We start from the raw sequence: 12785 nt of genomic DNA on the forward strand, positions 1-12785 counted from the left end.
CCCCAGAGTCACTGTTAATGAATCAAATTGCCCTTCTTCTTGAATTACAGGGAAGGCAACCTCACCTACTACCGGCAGTAGATGGGGTGGCTGCCCCCAGATCCACACTAGCCTTGTCACAATGCCTCAGAGTAGATGTTTATTTTTGAATCGCGCATTCTTTATCTGAGAAAATGGACTACCGATGGGAAACAATTACCTACCACTTACCCCACAGGGCTGATGGGAGCAGATGGCACGTGCGACAGAGAAGCAGCACAGTGCATTAATGTCATCAGCAACGATCACAGCCATAATGAGTCCCCATGATGGGGACTGCAAACTGGAGAGAGGAAAGAGCAACAGCTGGGCACTTCTTCAGCCAGATCTGGTCCCAGCCACCCAAACGGCTTGTTCCAGTTTCCTTAATAGGCAGAGAGAGGGTGGTGGGAAGCTGCAAGAACACCCACAAAACCCAGCTCCAGCTTTCAGCCCTACCTATTATCAGGGAGCTGCTTGGCAGACAGTACATGGCAATTCATTGTTTACCTGGGCCCACTGAGTAGCTTTCTTCTGCCCTGTTTGAATAAAGCAAAGCTTGGGTGTGTGCATGTGAGGGGTGTGTGTGTGTGTGTGTGTGTGTAGCTATACAGTAACTCTGCTAATTCTGTCCAAAAGGAAGGGCAGGGGAGACTCATGGGAAAGCTCGGAAAGCTAGGAGTAAGGCCAGCAGCCACATTTCATGATTCGGTGAATCTGGATGCTTTGATACAGTAGACTGCAAAGACAAATCGACAGGTCAGTTTCTTAGCTGTAGAAAAGGCAAAGGACGAAAATCTAAACTCCAGGCTGCATTCCTGCTCCTTTGAGGGACTTGGCCAGGAAAGGATGGGCCACTCCACTTCAGACTGCTCCCCTCTTCAGTTTGTCTCACAACCCCAACTGTGCTGACTACCCATCTCCCCACTTAAAGCATGGAGCAATCACAGAGCTGCGTTCTAAGCTCTACCCTACAGACATGACCACTAGGTTTGGGCAGGAGGAGCCTTAATTGACAACGTCTCAAAACAGAATTTGGCTTTGAACTTGGCCATCTCTGAAGCTAGAGGCCTGTGGCATCTATCCGTAGTTCATTTGGCTTCCAGCATAAAGTCATGAGACCTATGACTTCTAGTGACATTTTCCTCTAGGGTCACAGAAACCTGATTCTCCTGAAAGCCAGTTTAATGGAGTGTTAGAAATATGGGCAGTTCATTGGGCTACCTTTCCAGTGTTGTGAGCAGAATTCTCAGCATCTCTAATGCTGCTGCAATCCAAGTAGGCTTTCACCTCTATGTTTTCACTCCAGCGCCTCTGGTTTCTAAATGTGTTGTGGGTGAAGAGGAAGGTTTCTCTTACTACTGCTAACAGAATGGCTTTTGTTCATGCTTGTCCATGGGTGATGTGTGGGCCTCCGAAGATGTGCAGCCAGATTAAATGGAACTCGGTGTCCCCACTGAAGGCTGGTGTACTAACAGGTTGGTCCTCAGCTATTGATACTGTTTTGAGAGGTTCTGGAAACTATGAAGTGGAGGTGGAGGCTAACTAGAGAAAGTAGATTGCTTGGGACATGTACATAAAGACTGCATCTTGTCTCAGGTCCCCTCAAGTCTCTCAGTTCCCTTCTTAACTACGAAGAGTTCAGCATCTCTGCTTCACCATGCTCTCCCCATTATTGGACCAACCCCTTTGAAACCCTGAGCAAAAGAAATCCTTCTCCCCTTAAGCTGCTTATACCAAGCATTCTGTCACAGAAAAACCAGAAAACTAACACCGATTCCAAATGAGCTGGTTCCCTTTTAGGAGCAGGAATATTTACCATGGTTATTTAAAAAAGAACGCAGGATGTCAAAGTTACAAACAAACATGGAAACAAGATAGTGCATAGCTTCTTTGTTTGTGACAGGAGGAAACTGAGGGCCAGGGGGGTTGGCTGTGCAAAGTCCCAGGGTGCATGATGCCCTGACACCATCCAACTTCCCAGGTGTCTGGAGAGCCTGACACATTGTCTATTAAATTATATAGGCTTTGTTCCATTATTATGTGTTCCTAGTTCGTGTCATAACATAGTTTTTGCTGTTTTGCACAAACAAGGATGATGTTTCGCAGGAGAGAGCAGTGCTTTATGTTTCTATAGTTGATAGTTGGTGTAAATGTGCAGAGCTCCTAAGCACACTTGGGACTTTGGTCTTACTTCTCATCCACTCTTTGGAAACCTCTCTTTGCAGATATCTATTTGTTTCCCCATTCAAAAGACACTCACAGACCTCATTGACTTAACACTTTGGCAGCATTTGACACTACCGACCCTGAATGCTCTGGCTTAGACTCTTCAGAAAGCATCATTTGTGAGCTGGGCTCAGTGAGAAAACTGTTATTGGCTTACAAAGATGATCACATGAACTTGAAATAATAACCATTTTTGTGACAGTTTGACCAAATGATTTCTATCTTCTAAATTTAATAGTAAAAATTGGATTGTATTTTGAATACAATTGTATATAACTAAATTAATTTTTATTGCATTTTGACTTAAGTGTTAATTGGTATGCAACAAATTGGGGGGGGGGTCTTGCTCTTCAGCTAGAAGAAGAAGCCTTCTTGTCATCCCTTATCTTTTCTGATGCTGTATCTCATGCCTCACAGCTACTGTACCGTTTCCCAATATTTACATGTTGTTTCATCTTAGATTCAAACTCCTGGATATTTACAAATCAGAGGAGCAATCCCACCCTTCAGAAAGGACCTCTTTTGTGCTGTCTTCACAACAATATATGCTGGATCCTGTTACATCCATAAAACATCTCTGTTTCTAATCCCTAGTCCATGGTATGACACACAGAGGAAATTCGATCATCCTTTTTTCTTGTGAATGAGTTTCATTTGAGGTTGTCATGGAGTCACTTTCTGCAGCACTGAAACCAAGGCATTTTCTTCCCATTTCCTTCCTCTCTTTTGCTAGCCTAGCCTCATTCTTGCAATAGACATTCTGACTGTGAAAAATTAACAGTCAATTAAGAATGGTCCAATCTCATCCGTGTTCTAGGACAAAGTGAGATGGTCTCGGAAAATAAAATATCCTATGTGGTGGACAACTTCATTTTCCTGGGGAAGCGGTAGGTACAGTGGAGAGCTTTCCAAGCATAAAACTCATTCTGAAGGCTTCACTGCATCTGGGGAAACTGGCAGCTTCTGTTGGGCCTTGACCACCCTAGTATGAGGAATCAAGAGCTGGAGCTTCAGTCACCGCAGTGAGATTGCTACTCTCCTCAACTGATGGCATACCACAACCTTCCACTTCTGTGCCTCAGCATCCTGTAGGGTGCCTAAGTGGCAGGTGGTGACCCCTGGAGCTAAACTAAGGAAGGATGCTAATTAGTGACTGTCCCACACTGTAAATAGAAATGTCAAGTGCTACTATTAATAGTCATGTTTCCTGTTCTCTGATCTCCAAGGTCCCTTGTGCCTTCACTCCAGAACCTCTGGAAAGAAACAAGAAACATAATATGGAGAGGGAAAACGTCTGTCATTGTAGTGTACCTCACTATGACTGGAACAACAAAATGTAGACAAATATGCTGCCATTCTGAAGTAGCCCTACAGACTGGAATCCAAAGGAAAAGGTTAATACAGACATGAAAAAAAAAAATTCCAGAAAGCAATAAGAGAACAAATGGAGCAGGGCGGTGGTGGTGCACGCCTTTAATCCCAACACTCGGGAGGCAGAGCCAGGAGCATCTCTGTGAGTTCGAGGCCAGCCTGGGCTACCAAGTGAGTTCCAGGAAAAGGCGCAAAGCTACACAGAGAAACCCTGTCTCGGAAAAAAAAAAAAAAAAAAAAGAGCAAATAGAAAAGTGAGAAAACAATTTTTGTATAGGTATCAATTGAGTATTGCAATATTGAAGAGTACTTTAATATGTAAACTGCTTTTACAATCAATAATAAAGGAAGGAACATTCAAAGAGGGAGGGGGAGCAAAAGGCACAAGTAAGCACTCCACAAGAGAAGAAATACAGATTAACGCTGTGTCAACTGAGGATTCCCATATGACTGGTAATCAAAGAGATGCCAAGTGCAGCAGCACCACAGACAGTTTTTCATTGATGAGGTTGGCACAATTAAACACAGTAATCACATCCAGGTCAAGTGAAGAAAAAGAAGCATTTGCATTTGTTAGTAATGGGTCTTGATGCAGGTGCAGCCATTCTGAGGAGCAATTTATTTGTTGATGGCAGTGTATAGAAAAGCCTTGTCCTTTGATACACGGATACCATGTTTAGGAATGAGGACTAAGAAATAATCAAACAAATCTCCCAAGCTGTATATAACAAGATCTCTGAGCCAAATGAGGTCTCCAGTAGTGAAAGTGGAGGCCATCTGCATGTGTGTCCTTGGGAGCTGATTGGTTTAGCACACACTGGTATACTACAAAGCCACCTTCAAAAGATGAATGGCCTGGTTATATATTTATATGAAAGAGTTTATGATGTGTCATTACCACTAAACAAAAAGAAGTTTGGAAATAGAGTATGAATCTATCTGATTTTGAGCATTTTAAAAGTGGTGTGTGTGTGTGTGTGTGTGTGTGTGTGTGTGTGTGTGTGTGTGTGTGTATGAAAACATCTGGGCAAGAGTGTTCTACAATACTTTTATAATGATGGCATTATAGGTGATTTCACTTTTTGCTTTTCACTTTTCCACAATTTACTGAATTTTTGCAATAAAAATTTCTAGTTATCATCATTGAATAATATTTTAGGGTACACATTGTCTGATTATTCTGGCTGTTTTGCAGAGATACAAGAATCAACAAAAGTATAGAAGTGAAAATTAGGTAGTGAAAAGTCTAATCCATAGTCCATTGGGTTGTTCTTATCTGGAATCATTAATTCAATACTTACCTGCAATTCACTTACTTTATTTTTGGGAGCTTCCCTGTCCCTAGCAGCCCTAGCTTTTTCTTTTGAATATATCATGAAACATTCTATCACATTAGCTGTCCTTGGAATCATTATTGGGTATAATATTAGTATTTGCATTTTTAAAATTGCTGATAAAAAATAATAGCCAATTAACTCATAAATTCTTAATGAAAAATAGACTCTCTCCTTAGGGATGATTATTACCATCTCAAATCTCCAAGTCAAACTGGAGAGAGCTCACAGAGCCTATTTCTGTTCTGATCCCTCTTGACAAGTGCATGGAAGACAACCTTTCCCTTGGATGGGAGCCAATAGTTCCACAGATGCTCTTAAGTGATCTCCCCATATGCTAACTTTGCATTATTTTCTTATAGGACCAAATCAGGATTTGTGTCCATGTTTAGGAATATCACCGTAAAGTATTTTATGTTGTTATCTGTCATTTTATTCTAAGAGTTAGGACAGAGATACGAAGGGTTTATCAACTTTGTTAGAAGAATCAGAACATAGAAAAATCACTGTGTTAGTTGCTTTGCTATTGTTGTGATGAAACCCTATGACCAAAGCAACTAATAGAAGAGTTTATTAGAATTCGTGGCAGGCATGGTAACAGGAACAGCTGAAAGCTCATATCCCAAATTGCAAGCAGGAAGTAGAGAGTGAACTCAGAATGCATGAGTCTTTATCTCTCATGACTTATCTCCAGTGATGCACTTCTTTACACCAGGCCACACCACCTAAGCGTCCTAAAACGGTACCAGCAACTTCAGATCGAGTGTTTAAATACATGAGCCTATGGGGGAAATTTCACATTCAAATAACCAAATTTCACTCCCTGGTCCCCATAGTCTCATGGCCATATCATAATGTAAAACACATTTTGCCCAATTTTTAAAGTACCCAATTTTTCTGTCACAACACTGCTTCAAAATCAAAAATCTCATCAAAGACTCTAGGCAACCTAATAACTATAACCCTTTGTAAAACAAACAAACAATCAAACAAACAAACAACAAAAACAAATCACTAATTTCCAACATATAATGACAGAGAACACACAATTCTGTATTAATTACTTTTCCATTGTTGGGATAAGTCATCATGACCAAGGTGATTTACAGAAGGACAGGTTTGTTTGGACTTACAGTTCTCGAGGGATAAGAGTCCATCACCATCAGGGAGGGGTGACAGCAGACAGGCGTGGCAGCTGGGGCAGCAAGTTGGGGAGCTAATGTCTTAAACCTCAAGCAATAAGCCGAGAATGAACTCAGAATAGCACATGCACTGAAATCTCAAAGCCCGCCTCCAGTGATGTTTCCTACAGCAAGGCCATGTCTCCTAAACTGACCCAAAGAGCCCAACAACTACAGATCAATTATTCATACTTATGAGCCCACAGGGAACATTCTCGTTCAGACCACCACAAATCAAGTTTCTTTGAAGTATATTCTTATTATCAAAAGATATATATAAAATATGTATAGTAAGCATATAACTTACATGCATTATATATTAGCTTTCCGTACAAATACCTAAGAGAAACTATCTATAAGATGTAAAGGTTTATTTTGGCTCATGATTTCAAGGGTTTCAGTTCATGATTACTTGGCTCCATTGTTTTGGACAGAATACATCATGGTGGAGGGGCATACAATGAAGCACAGCTGTTGATCTTATGTAGAAAGGAGAGGAGAGGAGAGGAGAGGAGAGGAGAGGAGAGGAGAGGAGAGGAGAGGAGAGGAGAGGGGAGGGGAGGGGAGGGGAGGGGAGGGGGGAGGGGAGGGGAGGAGAGACTAAGGTTTCAATTTGTCCTTCAAGGTCACACCCACAGTGAGCTAACTTAGACCACTTCCTAAAGGATTTACTCCTTCTCACAAGCTGGTGACAAAGCCTTTTACCACAAGGGCCACTGGGGGACACTCCAAACTACAGCTTACTATACACTAGTTCAAAGTGTATGATATTTCTGATACTCAGTTCTTTTTGGCCCCTTCAAATGGCAATTTTATGTGGTCCAACTTATGTATTTTCATTATAGACATAGTACACGGACCTATGATACTTTGAGAAGAACTAATAAATACTAATATTCTTACAGTGTTGTCATTGTTTCTGAGGGGTAAACATCTGCTTTTACAGGGAAGCAGAAAAGTCTGCATGTTATTTGTGTATTCCTCTAATGAATGCCTATGTATAAGTGTGCATGTGTGCATAAGTATGTGTGTGTGTGCCCTTAGCAACTCAACAGAAGCCCATCCCACATGTTTGTAAAAATTACTCTTAATCTAACTTCAAACAGTGCCCTGACCAATAATTGCTTGATTGAAGTTGCCTTTCAACTCTGATTCTTTTTTCACCACTTGTATCCATTTTAAAAGGGGAAAAATACCCAGGTGACATTACTAGATTGCTTTTGATTTTGCTCATTCATTTTTATCTCTGCTGCTTCCCCTTAAAACCATTCCATTCTTTGACAGCAGGCCAGAGATGTTAAGTAATCTATTCAAGGTCACACAGCTAATTGCTACGGAGCTGAGATTGGAACCCTGGCTTCTCTACCTTTTCCATCATGAAGAGGGAGTGAGGGCTGCTACACGAAGGACAGGTCACCTAAGTTAAACATCAAGGCCAGGAACCAGCTGTTTGGAAGGTCTGACAGAAAATATCATCATTTGACAAATTATCATGATCATTATTAATGTTATTATTCATATGCTACGTCTGCAGCAGAAAACACAGGTTTATTTAAAATGCACATAATAATTTGAGTTTTCTCCAACATTTATTTTCTGTCTAAATTATTTTTAACTGATACGAATGCAAAGACTTGTGAAGACAAAAAGCGAGGCTTTTTAAAAATCCATAACCTTAAATTAAGACCACATTTATTCACACTGCTGCTTGTAGCCCAGAACTTTCTCCCTTTTAACCCTTCAGTGGCACTGGCAAACACTATTTCTACTTCTTCTCCACTCAATTTTTATTATTTTTTTCTAGTAATAACTGCATTGGATTACCAAAGTGCAATGCATCTCGCGGGAAGAATTTTAATGGGATTTTCGGGGAACTGGCCAGATCAGTCCACTTCGCCAGCAAAAAGATGCCTCTAATTGATGTCTATGTAGAAACAGCAGCTGGTGGTGAGAACCACTGTATTCGGATGGGTAATTATTTTAGCAGGATAAGCACTTCTGTCGTGATAAGGGAGAAGCCGCAGAGCCTGGGGCGAGACACACAGGACAGACAGACACAGATAAGACCCAGAAAAAAAAAAAAAAAACGTGACTGCAGGACCAGCATCCACGCAACCTTAAATGGCAAGTGTCTGATAACTCCTGATGGGTTGGAGCCAGGTGGGGGCGGAAGAGGAGCTTGGCGAGGCAACTGCCCAGGGTAGCAGGTCAGAAAAGGCCAGCTCCCTGGACAACTTGCGCTGGGCCAGAGCTTGGTTAGGGGGCGCTGTGGGGCAGCAAGTGCCGCTTCCCCACCCCACAAAACCGCAGGCTTTCCTTGCCTGCCTGTCTGCCTGCCTGCTGGCAGTTAAAAGCCCATAGCTCTTTTGGCGAAGAGTAGGTGTGTCCTGGCCAGGTTCCAGTTTGGGTAATTACAGCCTGTCAGCCTAAATTCCCCCCAGGATTGCAGTTAAATATGGTACCCGTCTTCACAATTAAATTTTAGTTCTAATAGGACACTCGGTTGTCATGTTACGTGACAGTTAAATAGCGGCCACATCATACCCCGGAGAACTACAAAGAATTCTCTCGGGCTAATGAGTGACCTGTCTGGACAGAAATGGGGTGCTCTTTCTGATACAGAGTAGTTGGTCACTATAGGACTTGGCTCATCACTAAAATTTCTGGTCAAATTGTTGGAAAGGAGGTCCATAGAGAACGGTTCCCCCAGTACCACTGTGATTCCTTTATGTGAAAAGACACAGGAGGACTCTAGGTTCCTGCAGGACAGATGAGGCCCCTCAGCACTTGTAATCAGCTGTCCCAGGCTCTGCCCTTCCTTCCCTCTAAAGACTCCCCATTCCTGCTTCCCCACAGTCCGATTGCTGCTTCCAGAAACATTTTATTCTAGCCAAGTCCAGCTCAAATGCCGCTCCCTTCATATGGAATTCCCAATCTCCTATTCCAATTAAGCATTTCTGCTTATGGCCTCCACATTGTGTCCCTCTTGTTCTGGCTGGGCATTTATTGAAATCTGTCTAAAATAAACGGCTTGCACATCTGGCGTGCACTAAAGGGAAAGCTCCCTGAGGGCAGGGCCATCACTATGTCTCTTTACAGCTGCACACAGTGCTTAGGAAATATTGAACAAGTATAAATACAGCGATCTGCAATCTACTGAGTATTCTCTACGTGTTGCTCATTGCTATCTTTTTTATTACCTTCCTGGAAAGAAATCCTAGAGTCTCTCACATGCTAGGGAAGTACCACTAAGCTACATCTCCAGCTTTCTTTTTACTCTTAATTTTGACAAGGGCTCTAAGCTATCCAAGCTGGCCTATAACTCATTTTGTAGCCTAACTAGGTAGGCCTTGAACTTGTGATCCTCCTGCCTCTGCCTCCTGAATAGCTGGAATTACAGGCCTGTTCAACTAGGCATGGTTTGTCAACCAGTTTTAAGTATGGTGCATATACTAATTGACCACACCATCACATAAAGCATTATTGCTATCCGATTTTTAGAGAGGAGAGGCCACACAGTCAGTAAATGCTGGTAGTGAGAGTGAAACCCATGAGGTCTATCCCCAGAACCTCATACACTTCTGCTGCTCCATACTCCAGATCTTGAATTAAGCACATCACTGTACCAATTGTCTTGAAAATTGCACACCAGTCTAGGCTGGGGAAAAACACAAGTCCCTTTCTAAACAGTGACGAGGGAAGAAGTCTGGAATTTTAGGATTTTGTACTTCAGCTCTCCTAAATAACAAGAGGGCTGCCTTCCCAAATTCACATTCATGTTTGTCAGTTTCCATCCTTGGGCAATTATTTCACACTGAAAATGAGAAGGTGATAATCTGGAGTATTCGCAGCCAGTCTTGCCTGCAGAGGTGCGAGCAAAGGAGGAAGATAGCATGTTGTGATTAGAGAGAAAAGAAACAAACCCCGGTGATTGCAACGTGAACGGAAAGGGTCAGTCTCGTTATTCTAATGCATAGTTTTCGGCGCCCATAGAAATATTTTATTCCAACAAGTTAATTCCTTTAAGTGGCGAGCGCCAAGTGTGGCAGACACGATTATCTTCCTTAGGTTTCTTGCCTCTTTCTTTGCGCCCGGCTAGGGGAAGGATTTCTGTGGCTCACCTCCTGCAATTAGAAACATCCCCACAGGGCAGAGGTGCAGCCTGCGTTCCCAGATACTCCGCTGCTGCTGAAATAAGAGCAGCCTTTGAGAATATTCTCCTGCCAAAATCATTTTAGCATTTCACTGTCACACAGCGGGAGGCAGGGAGAGAGAGAGAGAGAGAGAGAGAGAGAGAGAGAGAGAGAGAGAACCCTTCATGCACACTCACAACCGCCAAGACCTCATGAGTCTTCCCTGTGTACGAAGAAATTAATTAATTTCCTTTTTTTATTTTTGTAAAAGGAGGCCATAAAAACATAGTTCAAGATGTTACGTTTTCATAAGGAAGAAGTCTCAATTGTAAATGAGTTTCTCTTTTAAGACAAGACTGTAATTAGATTGCCCGTGGTGATGATGAATGGGGAGGGTGAAGGGTCTGAGCTTTTTTCTGGAGAAAGAAACATCCTCTAAGGTGGAGGCCAGGGTTGCCTCAGGCGGCCACACTGGCGCTAGTGCCAAAGACTTCTTTTCCGCAAAGCCGAAAGAAGAAAGACAGCTTCGAAACCTAGCGGGGCAAGGCAATTTAGATGGTGAGCCAAGGTGGTTGCCTAAGCAGGGGCCGGCGGCGCCAACAGGGGGCGCTGTATCTTCCGATCATGGGCAGAACTGATTTCTGCTGGAAACCTTTTCTTTTCTTTCTCTCCCTCTCCCTCCCTCCCTCCCTTCTTCCCCCACCCCTCGTCTCCACATGCGTGTTATATGTAGAAATTTGCCCCCTTCCAACTTATGAGGTCATTAGGGTGGGCTTGATCGGATGTTGCTGGCTTCCTTACAAGTGGAAGAAATTTGGATGCACAGAGAAATACCAGGGGTAATCCACAAAGGGAGGTCCATCATGTGGTGGCTCTGGTAGAAAGTGGTACTGTGCAAGCTGCAGGGCCTCAGGAGCAACCAAACCTGGTTACACATTGATCTTGGACATCTAGCCTCCAGAGCTGTGGGAAAATCCACCTATGCTGCTGAAGCCATCTGGTCAGAAACTTAGTTGTGGTGGCCTTGACACAACACCTAACGCAGTGCTGAAGTGTTCTCCTAGAATATGGTCCACGGGCCATCTTGTCAGAAAGTGATGAGTACATTAAAATGCAGATTCCTGGGATCCATCCAGATGGAATCAAATCTCTAGGGTCCAAGAATCTGTAGTCTTTCGTGAACACTCCAGATCATTCCCAAGCTCGCTGAAGTTGGGACATTCTTGCAGCAAGAATCTGCTGAGAGAACTATCACCTCTGGGTTCACCTGAAGGAGACTGCCCAAAGGCCTCACTGTCTGAAAGCCCACCATTAGAAAGACATTCTTTACAGTTAAACATTGCCCTCTCCCTGGTGGATTTCTTTTCAGTGCAAATAGCTCCTGGATGGAGGTGACAAATTAAGTCAATAACCTTTGAGTATGAATTCATTTATCAGCTGAATTCCTGTGGGATTGGATGGATGCCAAACCTGAGAGAAACCAGAGAATGGGACTGCAGAGGGGGGTTGACAGAGCAATGCCTGGGATGTTTGCGTGGGCCACACCAGAAGCTGCCACCTTGACAAGTTTGCTCCAGGTTAGCCCCCAGTGGGAGCAAGGTAACTCATAGATGCCTACTCCCTGTCAGGGAGGGAGGGAGGGGAGGAAAGGAGAACGGGAGAGGGAAGGAAGAATGGAGAAGGGAAGAAAGGGAGAGAGAGAGGGAGGGTGGGAGGAGGAAGAGAGAGGGAGGGTGGGACGGAGGGAGAGAGAGAGACTGGGCTTTTGATCCGACTCCCAGCTGTCTCCTGTCTCCTTGTTTGTTTCCCACTTGAAAGGCAAGAGCAAAGTCAAATCGGCTTCCCTCCCTTTCTGGGAGGCAGTGGGAGGAGAGGAGGAGGAGGCGATGGGAGACAGTTCCATTAAGGACTGGAGTGGGTATTAGCAGGAGCAAGGTGCAAATTATTTTATGCCCGGTATGGTGCATCCATGAGCCCACCAGAACAGAAGGCCAGCAGGGACTGCAGGTAGGATTTTAAATACTCCCTTTGTGCCAGAAGTTGGCCTCTCAGCGGCTGGCAAACAGGAGATCCTGGCTCAGAGCCTTTCTCCACACTCATGGCATAGGCCCCGGGCCCCAGTGACAGTGACGGAGGTTTGGGATTCTGTAGGCCTGAGAAGAATGCTCTTGGGTTTCTGTTGCTTTTGTTGTTACCTATTTCTACATTGGCAGGCATAAAGGCAGCATCTTCTCTCCTCCAGCTTTCCAGTTCAAGCTCAGTGTCCTTTAGTCAAAGCAATTCACACCGGTTATAACATCCTATGGCCACCTCTCCCTGAATCCCCCCAGCCAAACTAATGGCCTGAGAGCATCATCCAGCTGACAAGTGCCAGTATCCCAATGGCTGACAAGTGACCATCCTTGGAGAGAGTGGCCAGGGGGCCAAATAATAAATGACTGCCTCATCTTGGAAACCGAGCCATTGGAATTGATAATGAGGTGGAACCCAGAGCAATTTTCAGGCCTGAGTAGATCTCA

At 43.7% G+C, this 12785-nt stretch overlaps 1 pseudogene; it reads left to right on the forward strand.

Moving 5' to 3' along the window:
- The first annotated feature begins 1438 nt into the window (after nt 1-1438).
- Nucleotides 1439-12785, forward strand: part of LOC121825622 (peptidyl-prolyl cis-trans isomerase A-like) — a 64287-nt pseudogene continuing 52940 nt past the window's right edge.

The sequence above is a fragment of the Peromyscus maniculatus genome, chromosome X (assembly GCF_049852395.1).
Source record: "Peromyscus maniculatus bairdii isolate BWxNUB_F1_BW_parent chromosome X, HU_Pman_BW_mat_3.1, whole genome shotgun sequence".
In the NCBI taxonomy this organism is placed as follows: Eukaryota; Metazoa; Chordata; class Mammalia; order Rodentia; family Cricetidae; genus Peromyscus; species Peromyscus maniculatus.